Genomic DNA, 21,275 nt, shown 5'->3' with positions numbered 1-21,275 from the left:
ATTGCTTTCCGAAGCCAAACTCTTTACCAGCAACTAAGCAGAACTACGTTCCTCGTCACGGAAATCCAACCACAACTGGACTCGCGGGACCAAGTGGGCCGGGTAAGTCACTGTTGATGTACTACACTGCTGGTGGGGATGTCATAGAACTTCATGTCAAAAAATCCAAACTATCCCTTTAAGAAAGTATTTCAAACGAAGGGGAAGAAGGACAAAGTAAGAAGCCAAAAACTTTTACCATTACCACACGGAAAGGGAGGAGAACTTTTTTCACTCTTTCATGTCAGGCATGCCGACTAGATGCAGTGTATTCACTCACAGTTGAATTTACAAAGTAAAATCCACGTGTATGCTATCATATAGCGCCCTACATTGTGGAGAACTTCAATCACAGAACAGAACAATAAAAACTACAGTCCTCACCAGATGTGAGGGTCTCAGTCTTTGCGGTGATTCAAAATAAACGATAAAATTGTACGTCAGTTAAAAGTAGGTCAGTTCATGACAGACAAGCGTAGGATGGTCTGTGTTAGCGGTGACCTGGTGCTGCAGGCTAACAATAATTTACAGGGGTCATTCCATGAGGCTCATAAGGATGATTTAATACAGGCTGACCAAAGCAAAATGAGGTCATGCTTATAAATAATGATTACAGGCAACACCATTTCCTGCTGGATGGTGATTATTTCTACACATGCATACATGTGTTTCACACCAATGTTATATTCGCTAAACTTCCTGCAGAATGACTCTGTTTTATTGCCAGACAGTAAAGGTAGAGGGGTTTAAGTGAGGAGAAGGAAAATGTTTTCCGAAAACCCGAAACAGCCTAATTTCTCTCACACATTATAATGTACTTTAGTGCGTGTGCTTGAGCATACTTTAACACTCACAGCATGCATGCCTTTTCCCCAGCAGTCAATAAAACTCACCATGCAGACGCACTCCCACAATAAACGTGAGAGATGCCAGGAAGTGCTGAGTTGACAGTCTGTTGTATTGTTTTTAGTGGAGAAATATGATGAGTGGAGAGATTTGTCGTGCTGAACCGGGCTTTTGGGGCCTGTTTTTAATGAGTGGAAAATGAAGGCTTGGGAGCTGAATTTGCATGGAAGGCTTGGAAACTAATCATGAATCCCAGTTGGCAGTGGAAAAGATAGCAGCGGCGTGCTGTATAGATGGCAAAGACTCAAAGCTGCGAGCTTTACTTCTGTCAACGCAACATTTTCACACGTGCATGGCAAAAGACATACTTGCATGACTTAATTTGGACGGTTAAATTCATCACTTTCATTTAGGCAATTGTCTGAACTGCACTATTGCTGTCAGCAACTTCCATTTGGGCTTTCTTAACTGTGTGTTGCTTTAGCATGATGTCACTCTTCAGGCAGACGGCTTGTGTCAGATGCAAAGATTGTTAGGAGACCGCATTGACTTGGAATGATGTCATGACTCCCTTTCCTGCTACTTTTTGTCCAGAAAACAGGAAAACGACTGGCTGTTAGTCCCATTATCACATTAGGCTCGTTTGGCCACATTTGGAGATAAGCAGGAACTATTACTCACAGTAAATTAGATTGAGTAACCATCCTCTCATAGAAGCACCTTCTCACGTGAATTAGAGCAGCTGATTGTCCTGCATCACTTGGAAGGGGGTGACATTCATGTCGTATTGTGCAGGTAAGAAGGATTTCATGGGAAACAATGTGATGGGCCCACTGGGTTGAAGTGGAATGCGATAAGATGGAATTCGGAAGGGCTAAACTGATTTATCAGGGTGGGACAGTGTGTTGATTTCCGAAGCGATTACTAGTTTCCAGATATGGAGGAACTTTTTGAAAAGCAGCTGTCCACATACAGTTAATTGTGATGTTCATTCGCTGGGAGGAGACGCACAAGAGCAAAGAACAAAAAGAGTGTGGGTTGTTGTGGACAAGCTGGAAAAGTACAGTAGATTCATGCTATTCACGTGGGTTACGTTTCAAGACCAGCCGTGACTACCAAATAAACGTAAGTAATTGAAAATGTCTATTTTTTTATGCTGCTGCATCGAGGCTATGCTGACTTGCTTGTCCTCCTCCAAACCGTCTTACTAGCTTGATGTTGATACCCTTATTGTTAACACAAGTAAACAGGGTGTAGCTCTAAGCGCTTTTATTTTGAAGGCCGGAAGTGTGTTGTGTGGGCTGAGAAGGTCCCTTGACTGCTGCTAATGGAGACGGACTGTGTACATGAATAAACCTTCCTAGCTGTACCAACCTTTATTTACACCCAACTTCCACGACATCAGCGAGCATCCTGGAAGCCTAGCTAACATTGGCATGAGATAAATGTCATTTACTGTTTGACTTCCCTGATTCTGATTGCTTAGAGGAAGTCAGAGAACTTTAGAGAAGTTAGAGGAAGTCGTAACGCGTCAAAGACGGGGCGATGTTATTTCTACACCATGAATCCGGAGGTGTTTATTCATGTTGGTCGTGCATCATCCTTGGCATGATATCATTGCGTTGCAAATGCTGTGCGGAGCCGACCGCTCTTGTTAATGAAATTAAGCAAAACTTTTTAGGCGCTTCTTCTTTGTTGGTGTTCGCCACAATTTCTTTGGGCGGCGAAGTGGGAATCGAAATTAGGAATCGAAATAAAAACATTTGCAAGATCCCGGGACAATCGCAATGTTAGTCCCGGTTCCCATCGATGCTCGAGACTCGATGCCCAAATCTAGTAATGAAAGATGATTGAACAAATGGAAATAGAGTCAAGGTCTAGCCTTACTGGTCAACAGGCTTACGCAACAAACCTGCTTCCATTTGCTGTGGCGCCGCTTTCATTTCAATCTACGTGGCTCCGCAAGCTGCTGGGTCATCCCAGCTAGGTGTCAGAGAAGGCGTTTCTCCAAGTCGTATCGACATAATCCACACTGCTTACCTGTTACAATTCCAGTAATGACTTATGGTCATATATTAACTTACATTAACCTCAAGTAAGTAAGAAGAAGAAGCAAGAATACTTTGGTCAAACTTCAGCCGCGAGCCAATAAAAAACAAGCTGCAGGCTGCAATTCAGAATCAGAATCAGCTTTATTCGCCGTGTGTTACCACACTAGGAATTTGACTCCGGTCAACATCACTCTCTGGTCCAAAGCACAACAATAGTAAATATGTTTACATATAAGGAAAAGAAGGAGAATGCTACTATACATATTTACATAGAATGATTGTTTTCATGGTATTTACAATGTTACAAATTCAGTGTTACGTCCAGAACAGTATGTAGTGCAATGCTCATACTGTAGGTGCAAATATAAATGTTTGGTGATATACAGTAAATATGGATAAATAATAAAGTAGTACATACAGTACATGCATACATAGAGGTCAGCTTGTTGTGTCCACTGGAGACACAGTGGACCCCTGGCCTAGTCTAACCCAGTAAAACTGTTTTATTTGCAGCAATTTCTTTTGGTTTGTCATTATTTCTGACCTCAACATGGACCAAAACGTATATATCTTTCTTTAATTTTGGTTGGAACTTGGACACATATGGTCATGCTATAAATGTGAATGATATAAAAGACTGGTACAAGTCTGAATACAGTATCCTAAAAACAATGAAAACAATAAAGGGTATAATGGGACTTACTCCAGCATGATTGATTATTTCATTAAGAGTTACGTTTCAAAAGGGTTACCACAACACAAACATCACACATAATGGTCTTTCCATAATGAATAAGCAAGAATTGGGAGAATAAAATCCCTTCTGAAACTGATAGAGTGCGAAAACCCCTTTCATTTTCACTATTAAATGTTTCATTTATTTGAATATTCATTCATTCAGTTATCTGTGATAACTCCACTGCCACCTTGTTGCCCTATGAGTTAATATATTATGTAATTATTCTTCTGTGGAATATATGAACCAGTAAAATGGTTTGCTATTATTTATTAGTCCACCCACCTATAATTCCAAGAAACCGTAGACTCTTTTAAGCCCATATTGCTTCCTGTTTTTCTCCTGTTGCTTAGTTGTTTGGCTTTCCTACGCTGGCGCAAATGCTTAAAACCACACTATTATATTGGTGTTAGCCGTCATACTCAGAAGAGTCACAGAGTTTGAACATAGTTTGGAAACCTTACCAAGATTAGATGTAAATAGGTTTGCCTCTAGGACGACCCCATCGTTTTAGCCTAGACGTTTTGGCAATAGATTGCGACACTTTTATATCATTCACAATATTGTCTTGGCTTTAATCGTTCAAAAAGTCAGTTTTACGGTCTGCAGAATGACGCCTTTAAATCTGCTGTTACTCCGAATCTGCAGTTGCTCAGAAGCCAAAACAGCTCTGTAGAAATGAGAGTATGCTCCATTCCTTTACGGAAGCCATCATCATACAGTACGTCTAACGGTTGGATTCATACTTTTCCAAGTCTCCAAAATCTCTGCAGTTGAGTCGGGACCACAGTGAAGCAGATGGAGAATCCCGTCTATTTTCCCGTGAAATGAAGACATACATGCTGAGGGAAAGATCACGCTCAGTGTGCAGCAGGTATTTCAATTAACTAATAAATAAATCTCCTGCACGCTGACAAGGATAGCTGAGATTTAGGAGAAAAAGGAAATCCGGTGTATGTGCATCTGCTCAGTAGTTCAGCTCAGCGGATATGTTGCTTTGTTGTCTATCAGGCAAAGATTCCAATATTCTCATGGGATCATCCAAGATGAATTCAGCACAGTCACAGCAGATCAATATTAAGTTTATCATGTCATGAAATATCATCAGTTGTTTTCACTGCAGTGTTTCTTCTTTCTAGAGACCCTTTTGAAACAGTTACATAACCATAAAGCAATGAATAGCCTTTCCCCTTGAGAGGGAGTTGCCAGGACATCCCGTAGAGCAATAAACCTCTTCTATGTTTTTGTTCCTTCCTGTTCTGGGGTGACCCTCACTATGGTCCACTGGGTCAGCTGCTCTGCTAACGTTTGTAGTGCTTCAGAGTTTAAGTGGCATAAGCATTTGGCCAGCGCACACATGTACAGGTTTTGCACAAGATGCTAGCATTGCTGTCAACAAGCAGTACAGCGTAGCCACTGTGTAGTCGCTGTGAATACTCTTATCTTTCATAGTGCCAAATATATAGACGGCCCATATTAGCTCTAGCTGGCACCTGCAAGTCTATAACAGACGTGCTTTTCACGGGATTTACGTCCCGGGACTGAATCCACTATCAGGGGATCCACTATATTGCGCTTCTATTAATATTGACAATGTCATTTGTTTGTCTTTTTGTTGCCATTTTTCCACGTTTCATTCAATGGGCGGACAGGCTGACGCTCAGACAAGACACAAATCACCAGTCGACTACACAACTGCGACCCCCTCCTCCTCTGCCACATCCGCCATGACCTGATCACCGGCGTGTGAGCCCTGAGGTTGGAAGTGGAAAAAACGGCTCTAAATCAAAGAACCGCAAATCACTGTCGGTCAAGCTTGGTTCCAACCATCATCCGTGTGCACGTGCAGGCGCACATGCATACACGCCACATACAAAGCCCTCTGGTTTATGTTTTCAATAATGTATGGATCAAGAAAGAGGAAGAGAGACTAGGAGAAGTATTTGAGGGAGCAAGGCGATCCAATTAAGCAATTACAAGCTTTGGGGCCCACACTTTCCATGACTTCATCTGGTGTTCACCAAGGGGCCCGAGACAGGGAGATGGTGGTTTCTGATACGAATAGATGGCCACCCCCCATTTCCGCAGCTTCCACCATATAACGGGGCTGTCTAGCCTATACAAAGGTGCCAATAATACTAAAGAAAGAAACAAAGGATCAATCAGATGTTTTTCTCCCCTGCCCTTCGTGTCACATTTCACCTTGTGGTAACAACCTTCTTTTACTTCCTTATATTTCAAATTATTTATATCCTTAGATGCCATCTTGTCCTTTTTTCCCTGATGATATTTTTGTAAGAGAAAATTTAGTGGGGGAAAATAAATACAAGAAAAACGACACTACACTGTTTTGACTGTCTAATGTGCTTTTAACAGCATATCCGTTTCACAGCTATTCTGGAATTGGAGTCTGGAGTCTGCTTATGGGAGCACTATTATGTTTGTCATCTTTAAACACCTACAGTATATTGACAACACATTTAAGCCGATAACTCAACTCTGTGTGTGCTGCAGGAGTATAAAATATGTGAACACAACTGTCTACATAACTAATTACATAACCTCACAATTAAAATCAGGTTTTATCTCAAAATGATGAACCAAGCCTCCTATTTTGCTAATCCATGAAAGCAGTCTAAGCTGATTTGCACAGACTTCCCTGAGGCCGGCCATCTCCTTTCCTTCAACCGTGGAGGACTTTTGGATGGGTGGGTGTAGTCTTGTGCTATAACAGAGTTCTTGGGGTACACTAAATATAAAGTCGAACCTTAGTGTTTGTCATTAATTCGTTACAAAAAGTCAGACGAAAACCCAAACGTACCGAAACCCAATACATTTTCCCGTAAGAAAAAATGTAAATCCAATGAATCCATTACAGACACTCAGAAAACACATTTTATAGAGGATAAGTACAGTTTTACATGCAGAAAACCAAGCAAAATACATATAAATGAAACATTTAATGGATATATGAACATTTTATGAACATGGAAGAGACAGGCGGATGCTGTTTTTTCTCCGGGTACTCCGGTTTCCTCCCACATTCCAAAAACATGCATGTTAGGTTAACTGGAGACTCTAAATTGTCCATAGGTATGAATGTGAGTGTGAATGGTTGTTTGTCTATATGTACCCTGCCATTGGCTGGCCACCAGTCCAGGGTGTACCCCGCCTATCGCCCGAAGTCAGCTGGGATAGGCTCCAGCATACCCGCGACCCTAATAAGGAGAAGCGGCATGGAAAATGGATGGTTAGAGATTCATACTTGCTCAATTCAACTTTATTGTAAACATCAGCAGAAGCTACAATCATCATTACACACACTGACCCGGCTCACTATCTGTAACGTGCCTCCCTTAAACCGTTCCCTCTGCAACATGTGTTAAAGGTTACTTACTACCTTTACATTGTAATCCTATTGTAACAGACGCTACCTTTGTACTTTGCTGTGACTTCTTTCTTGAATGCAATAGTGTTTCTCTTATTTCTCTTTCTCTTCTTTGTCAAAATTCCGGCAATTACAACGTATTTGCAGCCGTGTTTCATTTTTTATTTTATTAAAGCACGGATTAATCTAACTCTCAGAGATAGGCAGGGCTCTTGGACGTCAACTGTGCTTATTCGAGGAAGAAAGGCAACAGATCGGAGTTGTCCACCGTTCTGTGAAAGACACTTGCCCAAAACAAAATCACCGCTGACTTCCTATCTGCTAACGTAATTAATTGTTTTCTTTGACATGTGCACGTCTCACCTGAGTTAACCACCTAAGAGTGCAGCCTGACCAAGTTATGTAAGCTTGAACACGACTACCTCTTTCAGAGCATACCCGTTCCCCACAGTGGACGCTGCAGACTGCATGGCATTGAGCTGAACTCCGCTTCATTTCATGCCAGACTGTGTAAAAAGGAAGCTCAAGTCTGCTGATGCTCAACTCTGCTTGATGTTTTCTACATATGGAGGCTCCCCCAGTGAGGCAGCAGTGGCTGTAAAATCTATTTAGGCCAAAGCTATAACGTTCCATAGTTGTTCCTTGTCTCAGCAGTTTTAAAGGGTTCAGTGTCTTGACTCCATTTGTCTCCAGTATGTTTCGGTCCTTTTGTATGGTGTACAGTTTATGGGACAAAAGGGGGACTGGTCTAACTGATACAGGATGTTTAGAAAATGTAAACACCTGAGGAGATTGGTCATCTTGCACCCATTTTGAAATTCACTCACACCTATGGTTTTCATGGCGGATTGGCCCAAGTTGGCTGTCCGATTATATTAGTCAGTCGATAATTGGCATCAAAATTAGATATCCATTCATATCGTTATCTGCCGATAATGATGCGATGTGATGACGTCGTGCGCCACATAGCAACAACCTTGCTAGCTCAGTATATCCACAGTCTGGAAAGCTTTTGGACTGTAAATATGCGGTTTTCAAAGACTGTAAAACAAGTAAGTAAGATGTCGTTCTTTAATACTTCTGATCTAATAGCACACCTTGGGAAGAATCGCTTAGGAGTAACACACAGCTAGCGCACCTGTGGCAAAAGAAGTGACCGGATCAGTGCTGAATGAGTCCAGTTTAAAATTTCATAGTATTAGTTGAGTTTCATATGTTGCCCTTGACTTTATTCTTATATGGATGTTTGTGCCACATAGAAATGTGCAGCTTTCCAAATTGTGTACTTGCTAGCATGATTTAATTGGATTCTTTATATTGATTAAGTCTAACCTGTCTTACTTGTTGATAGCAGGAGAACATGTTGTTTTAGTTGACTATTGATCATAACTACATTTTTAATTACTTTTGTTGAGACAAAATGTTTAAAATAAATATGACATCTTTTCTATAACTTAATTGTAGAATGCTAATAGTGTGTTTAGCATTAGTAGCATGCTAACAGTGAGCATGTTAACATGTTGTTTACATAGATATGAACTTACACAGATACTTAGCACTGTCCTGCCAGGTGCAAGCATGTTAACAGTTGGCAATGTTAGCCTTTTATGATAGTGTTCACCAGGGGTGTCACAAGATCTCATGAGATCTCGCGAGATTAAAACATGACAAGATTTGTCGTTCCCACGAGGACTGGGACAATAATAAATTAGGTAATGACACAATAAATGAAAATGAAGTCGATAATTTTGCCAGCCTCAATATATTGCCATGTACATGCGTGTCTTTTTTCCTGTGCATTGTTTTCGGCACCTTGATTCATAGAACAACTGCATGAACGGAGTGAGCCCTTTTGTCTGGCTATGTTTTTTACACTGTTGGTTTTTCGCTAAAATCCAAATTTTGTATATACTGTAGTTGTTCATTTTACCAAAAAAATGCAACTTGTCAGTGTGAACGCAAAGCGGCCGGGATATGACGTGCATTCGGAAAGCACAACGTCACACGCATTTCTGTGTGTTCATGGAAGTAAAGATTGCTGCAGTGTGTGCGCATTTGTGGCAATTTTGAGGGATTTTGTGCAACGGGAGTCGATATTTTCTTAACCAAATGATCTTGCGTAGCAGATTGAGAAGAAAGAGGGCAAGAATTTTGGCTATGGCAGTTTGTGGAGAAATCGCTGCGACATCTGTTCCAAGGAGTGTGTGGTTGGCAGGAACTGTGGACCGCTTCACTGAAATTTAAAAAAAAATAATTTTCAGATGACAAGAGCTTTTGCATACATCGGTGAGTTCCTTTAAAATCAAAATAATCACAGCAATACACGCCTTTCGATGACATATAGGTCAGATATATGCGATCTGACTCATTCGTTCATACTCGTTCATACTCCACATACAAATGAGGACTGAGTTGCATTTGAAAAAAATGGAATTGTGCTGTTCACACTGAGGTGAAAAAATCAGACACAAGTCACATATGAGCAAAAAAATCGGCCTTGACCTGCAGTGTGAACATAGCCTCTGTCTCGGTAGGTGGATACAGGGCCGGTCAGGAGAGTGCGGAAGACTGTAACGTTGTAGGTATTAAATTAGTAGATTGTCATGTTTTTTATAAAATATTTTTTCATTATACTTTTCTTAAAAGTAAAGTTAAAATCTCATCTCATCTCATCTCATCTCGTTCTCATAGACCCAATCTCATGTATTGTCTTGTGAAGTGAGTGTCTTTTGACACCCCTTCTGTGTCGTGATCCTCACTGTCAGCTAATTGCTATTAGCTGACAGTGTTAGTTAGTATGCTATTAGTAGGTGGGTTAGCATTGCTAGCATGCTAACAGTTAACATGTTAGCATTTTACCCATTTTCATATATATGAACTTACATGCATACTTAGCGCTGTCCTGCCAGGTGCACGTGTGCCAACCGTTAGCATGCTAGCTACAGCATTTCAATCGAGTGTCAGTTCGTCAGGTTTTGGTTGCAGGATTCAAAAGCGACTGCAGCATTGCAGTTCGACGTCAGCTTTGCAAGTCTTCGTGCGCAATTTTTCCCGAAATTGCACATTTCTAGTTGCATTTTGCAGCATTTGTCTTATTTTGCACCAACAGCGTTTATTTGTAAAGTGCATTCAGTGGCGTCACAGTAAAAGAAGCATAATGTATTCATGACATGACATTGGTTTGTGGTAAAATGGAAAGTTTTGTTTGGCATAAAGGAAACACATAGCTTGTATCCACCTGTATCAATCTGCACCAAACAAACATTATTGTCTTCAGCGTACACATATTACCATCAGCTGACTTCTTCAGCCCAAAACAAAAATGTGTCTTTTTCACTGAGTATAACTTGCAGCAGCACATCACTGATACTGATACTGCACCCAAATACTGGTCTGTATTGACTTCCATCTTCCATCTTCCCTCACACATCCTTTTAGTGTGTTTGTATGTGAGTGTAGACATCGTGCAGTGAATCAAAAGTGTCTGCTGGGGTGTGCTAGACTGGACATGTTTCCAGGTACACACAAACCCAGTGCTGGAGAATATCCATGGCAGCAGATGACCAAATTTCCTCATGTGGACCTCAGATGTCTGAAGTTAGCTTTAAGAGAAGGAACATTCCGTCATAATTCAACAGGCAGTACAGTGTAGTATTTTCATGTAAGGGAGGGAGAATAACCCGTCTGCTCACATGATGATCAAGGCACAGAGAGTTACGATGCTATTGTTGTGTTAGCAGGCGGTGCAGGGTAGCTATTTCATGTTATTCTACACTTGAGCTACATTGCAGGGTGATGTGACACCGACTCAAGTCAACACATGTACAGCAAATATACAGTGTTTGGAAAAAAAACAACAACTTTACATTACTTATTCCAAAACATGAAGTAAATGGTACGTTTTGCTCTGCTCGAAACAGACGGAAACAAAATATTCAAAAGGAAAATTACAACTGGTAACGAACTGAAAAAAATGATCTTTCACCCCTGATATGTTAATCAATTGGATTAGAGTACTGACAAGCAATATGTACACAACTTGACCTTTGATCTGAAGTCCCTCAGCCATCTTGAGTCAGATATCCCTGAAATTGACGTTAATTGGTTAAATTGAGTGGCTTCTTAAAGGCTTAAACGAACATGATTGATGATCAATCTATGATTCGGATATCTGTCAGATATGGTAACAATTCCAAGGGCCCCGACTGACAGTGATTTTTTTTGTCATGGGGTCCGGAATTCCTGGGAGTGCCCCTGACCACAGGTATTTCATATTGTGTCCTCCTCACCATAGTGACCCAAATACTGTATAAGACTGCAAAAACAGTCCAGAGTTTTATACATGCCAGTCCAGGTCACACACACTGAAATTAATTTTAAGGTTCATTGATCACCATCATTAAAGCTGAGTCATCAAACATCTGCTATTCAGCTAAGAAATGTGATGAATAAATCATGCAGGGCACGACAAATTAAATATTCTAAAAATATATTCATTTTGTCTTTGATTTTGTCTTAAACATACAGGGTGTCCCAAAAAAACGCACACACAAATTATCGTAAACTAGCTGTTTATTATAATTCATTAAACTGAAGTCCGTTCTGGTCCAGACACTGCTGACAACGCGGAGCAACGGAATCGCGCACATCACGAAACAATTCCCTTGGTATTTGCGTGCATGCATGTTCAATGGCTGCTCTTAATTCAGCAGCTGTTGCAGATCTCATAGTGTAGACTTTGTCTTTAAAGTATCTCCATAAAAAAAGTCCAGTGGTGTGAGGTCTGGTGGACGCGGAGGGTATTCAACAAAACCCCTCAGTCCAATCCACCTGTTTGGCAAGATCTCATCAAGGAAGTGTGGGGGTGCCCCATCTTGCTGTAAATAAAACTCCCCATCTTCAAAGTCTTCTCTAATACTTGGCATGACAGACTGTTGCAGCCAATGTATACATTTTTTTGGGACACCTTGTGTTTTTCCCAAAAAAGGTGTTAATGCTGTAAAGCACTGGCATTAATCTTAGCAGTGAGGTGGACCAGGGCCAAATTCTGTGTCGTGTCATTTCAAGGACAAAACGATTTACAGTCACACCTATCACACAGCACGTCACACAGCAACTCTTCATATACTTGTGAGGCATTTAATGCAGTCGTCCATCACCACTTTGCACCTTCACTCTATTGTGGCTTTCAAAAACATATTCAGCACTGTTTCGTGGTTGACTATGGCGAAAATATGCAGATTTACGCAAAATTGTACATATTTCTGGCCTAAATTAAGCATTTTCAAGCATACAAATGCTTAAATGAAGTAAAATAAAAATATAAGGCATTCAAAAGACGCATTTGAATACAGGTTGGTACTACGTAGTATTCTACACTGGTCACTAGGTGTCAGTAATGTAACACTGATGAGACAATAGCCACTGCAGGAGGTAACAGCAACAAGGAATTCTCACAGTGCTAACGAGCGAGTCTATAGTATGTGTATTTATGTCTTTGTGTCTACTGTACCAGGTAATACTAGTGTAAAGGTGACTATAGGCGTGTTATTTTATGTCTAGAGGGCTCTAATAACCTTAAAACTGTATTTAGAAGGTCGTAAACAGGTTTTCTATGCTCTAATTACGAAAATATTCAATTGACAAATATGGAAACCTACTTTGCGGAAATTCACTTATCACGGTCGGGTCTGCAACCAATTAACTGTGGTAAACGAGGGATGACTCTATACAAATCAGTAAGATTGAAAAGCTTTTGTTTTGGTTGTGCAGGTTACAGCTTGGTTCCCTTGCAGACATTCTCTTGGTTCTGTCAGCTCAAGGATTTACAGTTCTGTTTCATTCAAAGGCAGACTGGGTGTGTTTCTCAGGTGTTTGGGGTGGAGTGTTTGCATTCATTCACACGGTACATGCGTGCACAAATCTCTCGTCTGGGGCCGAGCTCCACAAATACAGCAGATGTGACAAAGCAGCAAGGCTTCAAAGCAACATAATAATTCCAAATCAAGCATGTTGGCTCCTTCATGACCTTTTGTGACTGCCGCTGGCACGAATCCCAGACAAACTCGGTGTAACAGTCTGCGCTGTAAATAGCAGAGCATATATTATCGAGGTTATAGGTTACATTACCTAAGTTATAGGTTTCATGCTGTTTGACGTTATGGTATTTGGCATCCAGAATTACGCAAAAAATTGCAAAGCAATTTCCGCAACACTTTGCAAATGGATGGTATATGAGTCTAGTAAAAACCTATAAAACGTTGGTGACAATGGATGAAGTGTGGATATTTTGTACTTCCACCAAGACACCAAGACACATCAACACCTCAAATGATAATGGTAATGGTTGAATTTATTTGAACATGCACACAGGTTACATTGGAATAAGTAGTAGAATTCACAGTTCTACATGTCCAAAAAGGAGTAAGAAGTGATAAATAATCATGATAAATACTAATAAATATATTATAATGATAACTGATGAAAGGTTAATAGTTGACAGAAACACAGTTGGATAATGAGTGAGTACACAGTACAGATAATCTACTCACAAAGAAAAATAAATAAGAATTATAATAAATAAAATTTTAAAAATAATAAGAGTTAGTCGTGAGTGGCACCACCCTTCTGCCATCCTCCATGAACTAGGAAGTCGTCGTCAAACAGATTGACAAAGACATTTTTTTTCACTTTTGCTCATTGTTTGAGCAGCAAATCTAATCGTGGCCAAAAACAACACTATCGTTTTTGCTCCCATTTATCATGGGCTGAACACAAAGATCTAAAACTTTGTCTATGTACACAAAGGGCAGTATGACAATGGACACAGGACACAATGATTGGACAGAGTACGGGACAGAGGAGAACTGTACCAGACAACTTTGTATCGAGCTTGAGTGGCAGACAGTTAAAACAAGCAATCAATGACAAATCATGAATGAAAGAGATTCTGACTTGCAGGATCAGACTTGAGGAACAGCCGACTATTTGTCAGGAGTAAACAGATGCATGTGTAAGACTTTAACCATACACTGTATGTCCAGACATGTATCTTCAACTGAGAGCTGATCCTGTGGCTTGCATCCTTCTACAGAGGAAGTCATGATACCACCTGTCTCTCTCAAATGTTGTTCGCAAATCTGTGTTAATGAGCATTCATAATTCATCCACCACACAGGTGTTGCATATGAAGACGCTGATTAGACAGCAGTATTGCACAGGTGTACCTTATGTTAATAATGCACGGCCCCATGTTGCAATAATCTGTACTCCTGAAAGCAGAAAACATCCCAGGTCTTGCTTGGCCAAAATACTCATCTCACCCACTGAGCATTTTTGGGATGCCCCACCAAAACGTGTTAATACAGTTTAACTGCACATTTTGAACTGGCCTACTGTGTGCCTTTCATAATGAAAATGAGAAACAAAAAATCTTTCACAGTTTGGATTTATGAGCTGTTCTGACTCAGGATGAGCGAGTACACCACTATCTATATCTGTTCACCCATCTATATTATCTGTATCCATATCTGTACTTGGAGTGGGCGGGGCATAAACCAAAAGTGGGTGTGGTTTAACCGGACATGGGTGGGGCTTACATTATTTTAAGGCTGAAATTGACATGGATTGATCATAAGTTGCTATATTTATTGTTTATTATCCAGATACATGTGTACTGTGTGTGTGTTGGTGATTCATGCAAACATCCAGTGATGGCAAACAGAGAAATAATGTGTCAGCCTTGTTCACTGTAAAAAAAAAAAGTGACTGACGCAACATGAGACGTTTACGGCTCTATCTTGTCAAATGCAACGCGTACGTGATGAAGTTTACCAAGTAACTTTAAATACGAGCTGAGCTGAGGAAAACCTAAAAAAAAAAAAACATCCGCAGTGGAGGCAGTGACCAACGCGACACGAGCCGTTTTCAACTCTGTCTTGTCAAATGCACAGCGTACTCCTCTCCGTGGTATATCGCACGATCTTAACTGCAGATGCAATAAAATCTTCCCCATAGGAAGAAAACCGCATTGGCTCTAAGTGATGTCCTTTTAAGATTTAATCGTAGTCTTCCTCATGCTATGTTAGCATTACAAAAGCAGATGCAGCAAATTCCATTAGAAACACATCTAAAAGGAATGGCATGCAACAGTAAATCAGAGGCCAACATTTTCTTGAGATAAGAGCCAAAATACTACATCCCTCATTTCCAAAGGCATGTTTCTGTTTCCCTTTGCAAACACCCACACGTCAAAAGCTATGACATGATTCGTATGGCAGACTTTCTTATACTACATATACGCACTATCATAACCCTCGATGATGGATTATATTTCAAATGTTGTTGCGCTGATCGCTTTGTTGAAGTTTTGCAGTTCCTCCTTCAAGTCTAACGTATTTATGTCGTCTATTTTTGCCTCTCTTGTATCTATAAATATAACCAAAATATTACAAACATCACATAGCAGTGAAAACTACTGAAAAAAATACTCTCTACCTGTTGTTGGATCCTAAAACTGCAGGGGTGCCCAACCACCAGGCTGCGGACAACTTTCAGGAATAATTATTAAAAAAAACTAAACTGATATTGTGCTTGCATCCGCTTGCATATAGGTGCAGTTTGTGGGAAAATCCAAGCGAATCCAGACGATGTCAGGTGAAATGCATTGCGATTGTCTACAACCATGCATTGGAATCAAATAGTAGGGATAAGCGTCAGACACCTTTCATTGATTGACAATTGGGTAATAATTAAATGAGGGATTAATTGGCATTTGTTTGGGAGAATGGCAGATGGGATGGGAGAATATTTATGTGAAAGTTCTGAATTCCTGTTTCCATATCAGTGTTGTATTAAGCAGAATAATAGTGGCTGGTTGTTGAGTTGCCCGAATGGAGGTGAGCTACACTTGATGTAGTTGAGACTGAATTGACAGCGCCTCTGATGGTTGCCCGCATTTCATTCCCACACAATCTACTGAAGACTAACGACCGATTAATATTCTGCCCTCGCATAATTTGTAGTTAACTTTGTAGAGGTTGTAGGTTTTGCTACAGCTGCTGTTTTGGGTTCCATTGGATTGTGCAGGCTTACCTAATAGCTCGAATGTGTATCATTCTTATTTCGTAAACTCCATCTCACCTATGACTCAGCCATTCAGGTCCACCATTTAGGAGCTCACAATTCTCCGACCATACGTCAGTGGAAAAACAGAGAAGGAGCATTTTTTATTTGCCCGGCTTCCTCTATTCATCAATCCTGTTATCCCCGCTACTGCATAACCTCTCAAGTCATATGCGTTTAAGTCAAGGAAACATGGATCTATGTGTTTCCTCTGTAGAGAGCCATCGTAGCGGCCGATCACACAACTCCAGACGTCTGAAACGGTGTTTGAGACCTCATCAGGGCCGCTGGAGCTCTCTCTCATTGTGCGGTTGAGACACATAATGATCCCATGTCAGTCAGATGTGTGCCTGTTCAAACACAAGAGTGCTGTTTTTACATGTCCCACCATGCCGTCTTTTGTACACACAAATAATCATGCTGTGATTTTCTCACTTTTTTGGGTCTGGCTGGGTTTCTCTTATGTCCACATACAGTACACACACTCAGGCACACAGGAGCAGAGGCACAAACCCACTTCCACCTGTTTCTGATTACTGTAATTGCCTGGTGAGGTTGGGGGAAATGTGTGACAGCTGAATCTCGGGCAGAAAACCTGACCCTGGCAAAAAATGAGTGGAAAATGAGGCGAGGGTCTGACTGAGAGAAGCATTTAGAGTCGGGGGTTCGCTCCCAGTGTGTGCACGCACCGCACCGGTTTAGTCTGGCTCCTGCTGTGAAATCATTCATTCTCTCACAAACACATATTTAGCAGGCATGGCTCACTTCGTCATTTCGAGCAGTGCGAGGTAGGTCAAAGGGTGAACAGAGCCACCCTGAGTCAGACAGAACCTATCAATCGCACTCCAAGAGCCTGTGTTGTTGGAGTCTCCTCCCCACTGATGCGCTTTCAGCGTGATGAAAACGGGTTCATTCTGCTGCGTCGCACATCAATAGGCTGGAAAGAAAAACACACAAGGAAACAGGGCCGTGGAAGTATTGGTGAAATGTGTGAAGAGGAGAGATGAAGCGTGTTGGGGAGGTATGAAGGCTTCATCTACAGTCATATTTTACTGTGTGGAATGTGTGTGACACTTTGATGCGCTCAAAGAAAAATCCTCACGCATCTCACAAGTCTTGATGGGTTTAGCCACAAAAATGCTTCATTACAGACAGGAAACCATCGTAGTGAGATTTTGTTAGACGTGTGCACGTCTAACAATGAAAGTTAATGACGGTAACTACCTATGTTGTTTTTTTCAACACCTTTTACTTGATGATGGCCAGCAAGACAGAGGAACCAAATGTTATGGGTTGTTAGGACACACCCACTTTTCGGACACATTAAAAGCATCTGGCCAGGATTTTCAATTTTCGCTCCTTGTCACTTTGCGGTTCGAATGTCATGGCTTCACTCTATCACTCTATCATGCTGTGTTGTGGTTGAATACAGCCTATAATTCGTCAAAAATATGCATATTGACGCAAATGCTATGTATTTTTTGTCTAAATTCAGCAGTTTTCAAGCATAAAATTGTCTCAGTGAACTAAAATACAAATATGAGGCAGTCAGAGAATGCATTCAAAGATGCTGTGCTGTAGTGCTCTACACTGGTCACTGGGTGACAGTAATGTTACTTTAATGTTCGGTGAGACACACGAATGCCAGACGAGTTTGCTGGAACAACAGGCTTTTATTGCAGGTTTGAATTATCTCACAACAGACACAATAATCCCTAATAAAAATCTTGAATAAAAATGTGGGCTACTGTTGCTGTAGTAACCCACGGCAAGCTAAAACTCAACTCTGAACCCCCAACGTCACTTCCTGTCTGCCCGCTACTCAGCTCCCCTAGGGAACACAATTACAGCAACACATACCAGCACAAGTCTTATTTATGTCTTCAAAGGCTTATTTACTGTTAGTATGCATACTATATTGGGTGATACGAGTGTAAAGTTAAATGTAGTGGTGTTATAGTTTGTAATGGCCGAGTGGGAGTAGTCTTCATGAAAACATTGGCCAGACTGCACTCATCAGCAAGCATTAAATTCTGCATGGGCTTACAGCAGCACATTGTGCCTGATGACATGGAAGGAAGTGGTCATCGGCAAAGAACAACCTACTAACTGATTCTTTAACATTTTATTTTAATCTGTGCCTAAACAAAACAAACAACAGAACCGGTTCATGACCTTCTAAATATGTTTTTTAACATTAGATATGAAATAACACCCTTATAGTCACGTTTACACTTACCCAATATAGTACACATCCATCCATCTTCTATGCCGCTTATCCTCACTAGGGTCGCAGGCATGCTGGAGCCTATCCCAGGTGACTTCAGGCGAGAGGCGGGGTACACCCTGGACTGGTCGCCAGCCAATCGCAGGGCACATATAGACAAACAACCATTCACACTCACATTCATACCTATGGACAATTTAGAGTCTCCAGTTAACCTAACATGCATGTTTTTGATATGTGGGAGGAAACCAGAGTACTCCTCATTAAGATCCAAATGTGCAAAATGCAAATTCTAGCAATTTTTCAACTGGTCTTAAGATTTTGATCAGGAGTGTATTTGCCCCAACAAAAACACACAACAAAAATCATCAATAATCACTGGTGCTCCATGTAATCCTTTACATGTAGACCGGCCAATGATGGCATGAACGATGCCTGTAATGGTCTTTACTCTGTGAGACCGCGCAAGAAAATGACCTATAAGCAAGAAATGCAAGTTAATAAAATTGCAGACAATTTTAGAATCCTGGTCTCCCAAAGAGAGGACCTATCCAGAGAAGCTAAGGTCACCCTCATTAAGAGAAGGCGTTTAGCCAACATTACTGAGTTGAATGTACAAACACGTGGGCTGCCTTGTACACCTGCATGCGTATCAGGAAGCAGAGTTGATACAGTACTCGTTCACGGGAAAATCAGTGGTATCATGTCCCAGCTTGAGACAGCTCATGTCGTGTAGCAGACAGAAACACTGACACACCACAATGACTCACAGGAGCTTGGCATCCACCTGTGCTCCCTCCCTTACGCAAACCATTAGCACGAAGCACGGCTTCGCTCAAGCAAGATGATGGAGAGGACCTTCAGGCCTGCTTTGTTCCTCTGGAGTTTCCTCTGTGTGGGATGGATTTGTCTCCCACTTCTTAGCAGGACGTTCTTGGCCGGCCTGTGCAGGGTCACCTGGGGGTTGTGCAAATATGCACTCACGCTGGGTGGGATGCAAGCTCAAACAGATTTTCCATGACTCGCCCCCGGTGAAGCACGTCTTGCCAAACAAATGCATCATCCTCCTCACCACGGCCAACGTAGGGAGATGTTTGGGTCGCAGCATTTGATTAATCTTTGTTGTTCCTGCCACCACCCCTAATTTCTGTCATGCAACCAACAGCTTTTGGTTTTCCATTTGATGTGGTTGTTTGTTGATGGTTATTCGTTCTGCTGATGTATTGTATCTGAAATAAAGCGGCAAACTTGGCAGGAACACCTCCTAACCACAGTAGTTTATACTGAATGTCTGTGGTTGCAATATACACTTTAAGAATAAATCATTACACAAGTAGACTATATCAGTGACACAAAATATATCATATTTCCCTTTTGGACCAGCATTTAATCTTTTTACTTATGCAATAAATCCCAGTGTGAGTATTTATCCTGCAAAACCTGCTGCTTATTTGAACAAACACTATCTTTTGCAGTCTGTCACAGGGAGTCCAACGACAATATTGCATGTTTATCCTATCAGAGGAGGAAACAAAGAGGAATAAATTCCTCTCCTTTACTTACCATGAGGACAGTCTTCAAGCCGATCTTCCTCATCTCCAGTCACATTGATGGGAATTTAATGTCTTCATAGTGAATGGTCTTGAGGTTTGATTTACCGACATGAACATTCACCTCGATCAGATGCTGACCTGCTGCTGAAAGATTCTCTGTGATCACCACTCGCTTCTGTCACACAACCTATTGAAACCTTTTAAATCCTCTCAATGCGTTCGCGGCACTTAACCGAAGTTTTGACTTCAATGTCAAGCCTCCTTCTTAAATAACCTACAACATGGTGAATGTATGACATCATTGCTCGTGATTGATGGGCTGTTATGATAACATGACCCAAAAACATGGCTGCGGAGTGCAAGGGTCGTTTGACTTGACCTTAACGTGTGTGCTGTTTTCACAAACTCACAGTCACGGGGAAGCACACATGTTTCATTATACTGTGATGCACTTATTTGGGATTAGGTACACCTGCAAAATGCAGTGCAGTTTAACAAATTGACTGCTTTGATTTGAGGGGTATTCATTTAACAATATGGTATTGATGTGGTGGTTGTTTGCTGCAACATGTATAGTTTGGGTCCCATAATACATTGTTTTGAAACCAGACCAAATTGTCCCACCAACACACACACACCTCTTTATGATGCCAAGCCTGCCATCTAGTGTTTGTGAACGTGCAGATGTTGGTTGAACTCTGCTGTAGTGCACAGCCTGCAGGGCAAAATCAGGAATATCTACCAAAAGACAAACACCACATTTGATTTGTGGCCAGAATTCCAAGATTCAAAGTGAGTGACCAGAGCCAGCCATACCCAAAGTGGCGCTCGAGGCGAGATTTTATATGGTGGCCCCTTCCGTGGACGATTTGTATGGCTTGCAAAAGAAACTGAATGCCATTGTTTTTACCGTTGTCTTTAATTTGTAAGATAATGTGTCATCTATTTTACATTTATACTAATAAATACAACATACAAATTTAAAAAAATACGAAATAAAAGTCCTATAAAAGTGAATTTATAATGAAATAAATTCTAAATACAACAATTGACATCAAACAATTTAAATAAACACACAGTTTGCGCACAATAAGTCTATACAAGGTCCATTTACACCAGGGGTCACCAACGTGGTGCCCGCGGGCACCAGGTAGCCCCCCCACGACCACATGAGGTTTTCAGTTAATAATGAAAGAACAGTAGAAAGAAATGCATTCTGAAATACAAGTTGTGTGTGAGTTGTGGACACCAGCATTTTGTTCATGTTCTGGTAAAACAAGCATATTCGCTTTGTTTGGGTTTAAAATAAGCT

General features: G+C 41.1%; 1 long non-coding RNA gene across 2 annotated transcripts in view; it reads left to right on the top strand.

The window, feature by feature from the left end:
* The first annotated feature begins 1,871 nt into the window (after positions 1–1,871).
* Positions 1,872–21,275, top strand: part of LOC129192099 (uncharacterized) — a 70,041-nt gene continuing 50,637 nt past the window's right edge. For both annotated transcript variants that reach the window (XR_008573349.1, XR_008573348.1), the window contains exon 1: positions 1,872–2,010. This is a non-coding gene — a long non-coding RNA (uncharacterized LOC129192099). The remainder of the gene's footprint in view (positions 2,011–21,275) is intronic.

Source organism: Dunckerocampus dactyliophorus, chromosome 13, assembly GCF_027744805.1.
Source record: "Dunckerocampus dactyliophorus isolate RoL2022-P2 chromosome 13, RoL_Ddac_1.1, whole genome shotgun sequence".
Taxonomy (NCBI): Eukaryota; Metazoa; Chordata; class Actinopteri; order Syngnathiformes; family Syngnathidae; genus Dunckerocampus; species Dunckerocampus dactyliophorus.
Note: the sequence above shows the minus strand (reverse complement) of the source record. Positions and strands in the feature narration are given on the sequence as shown.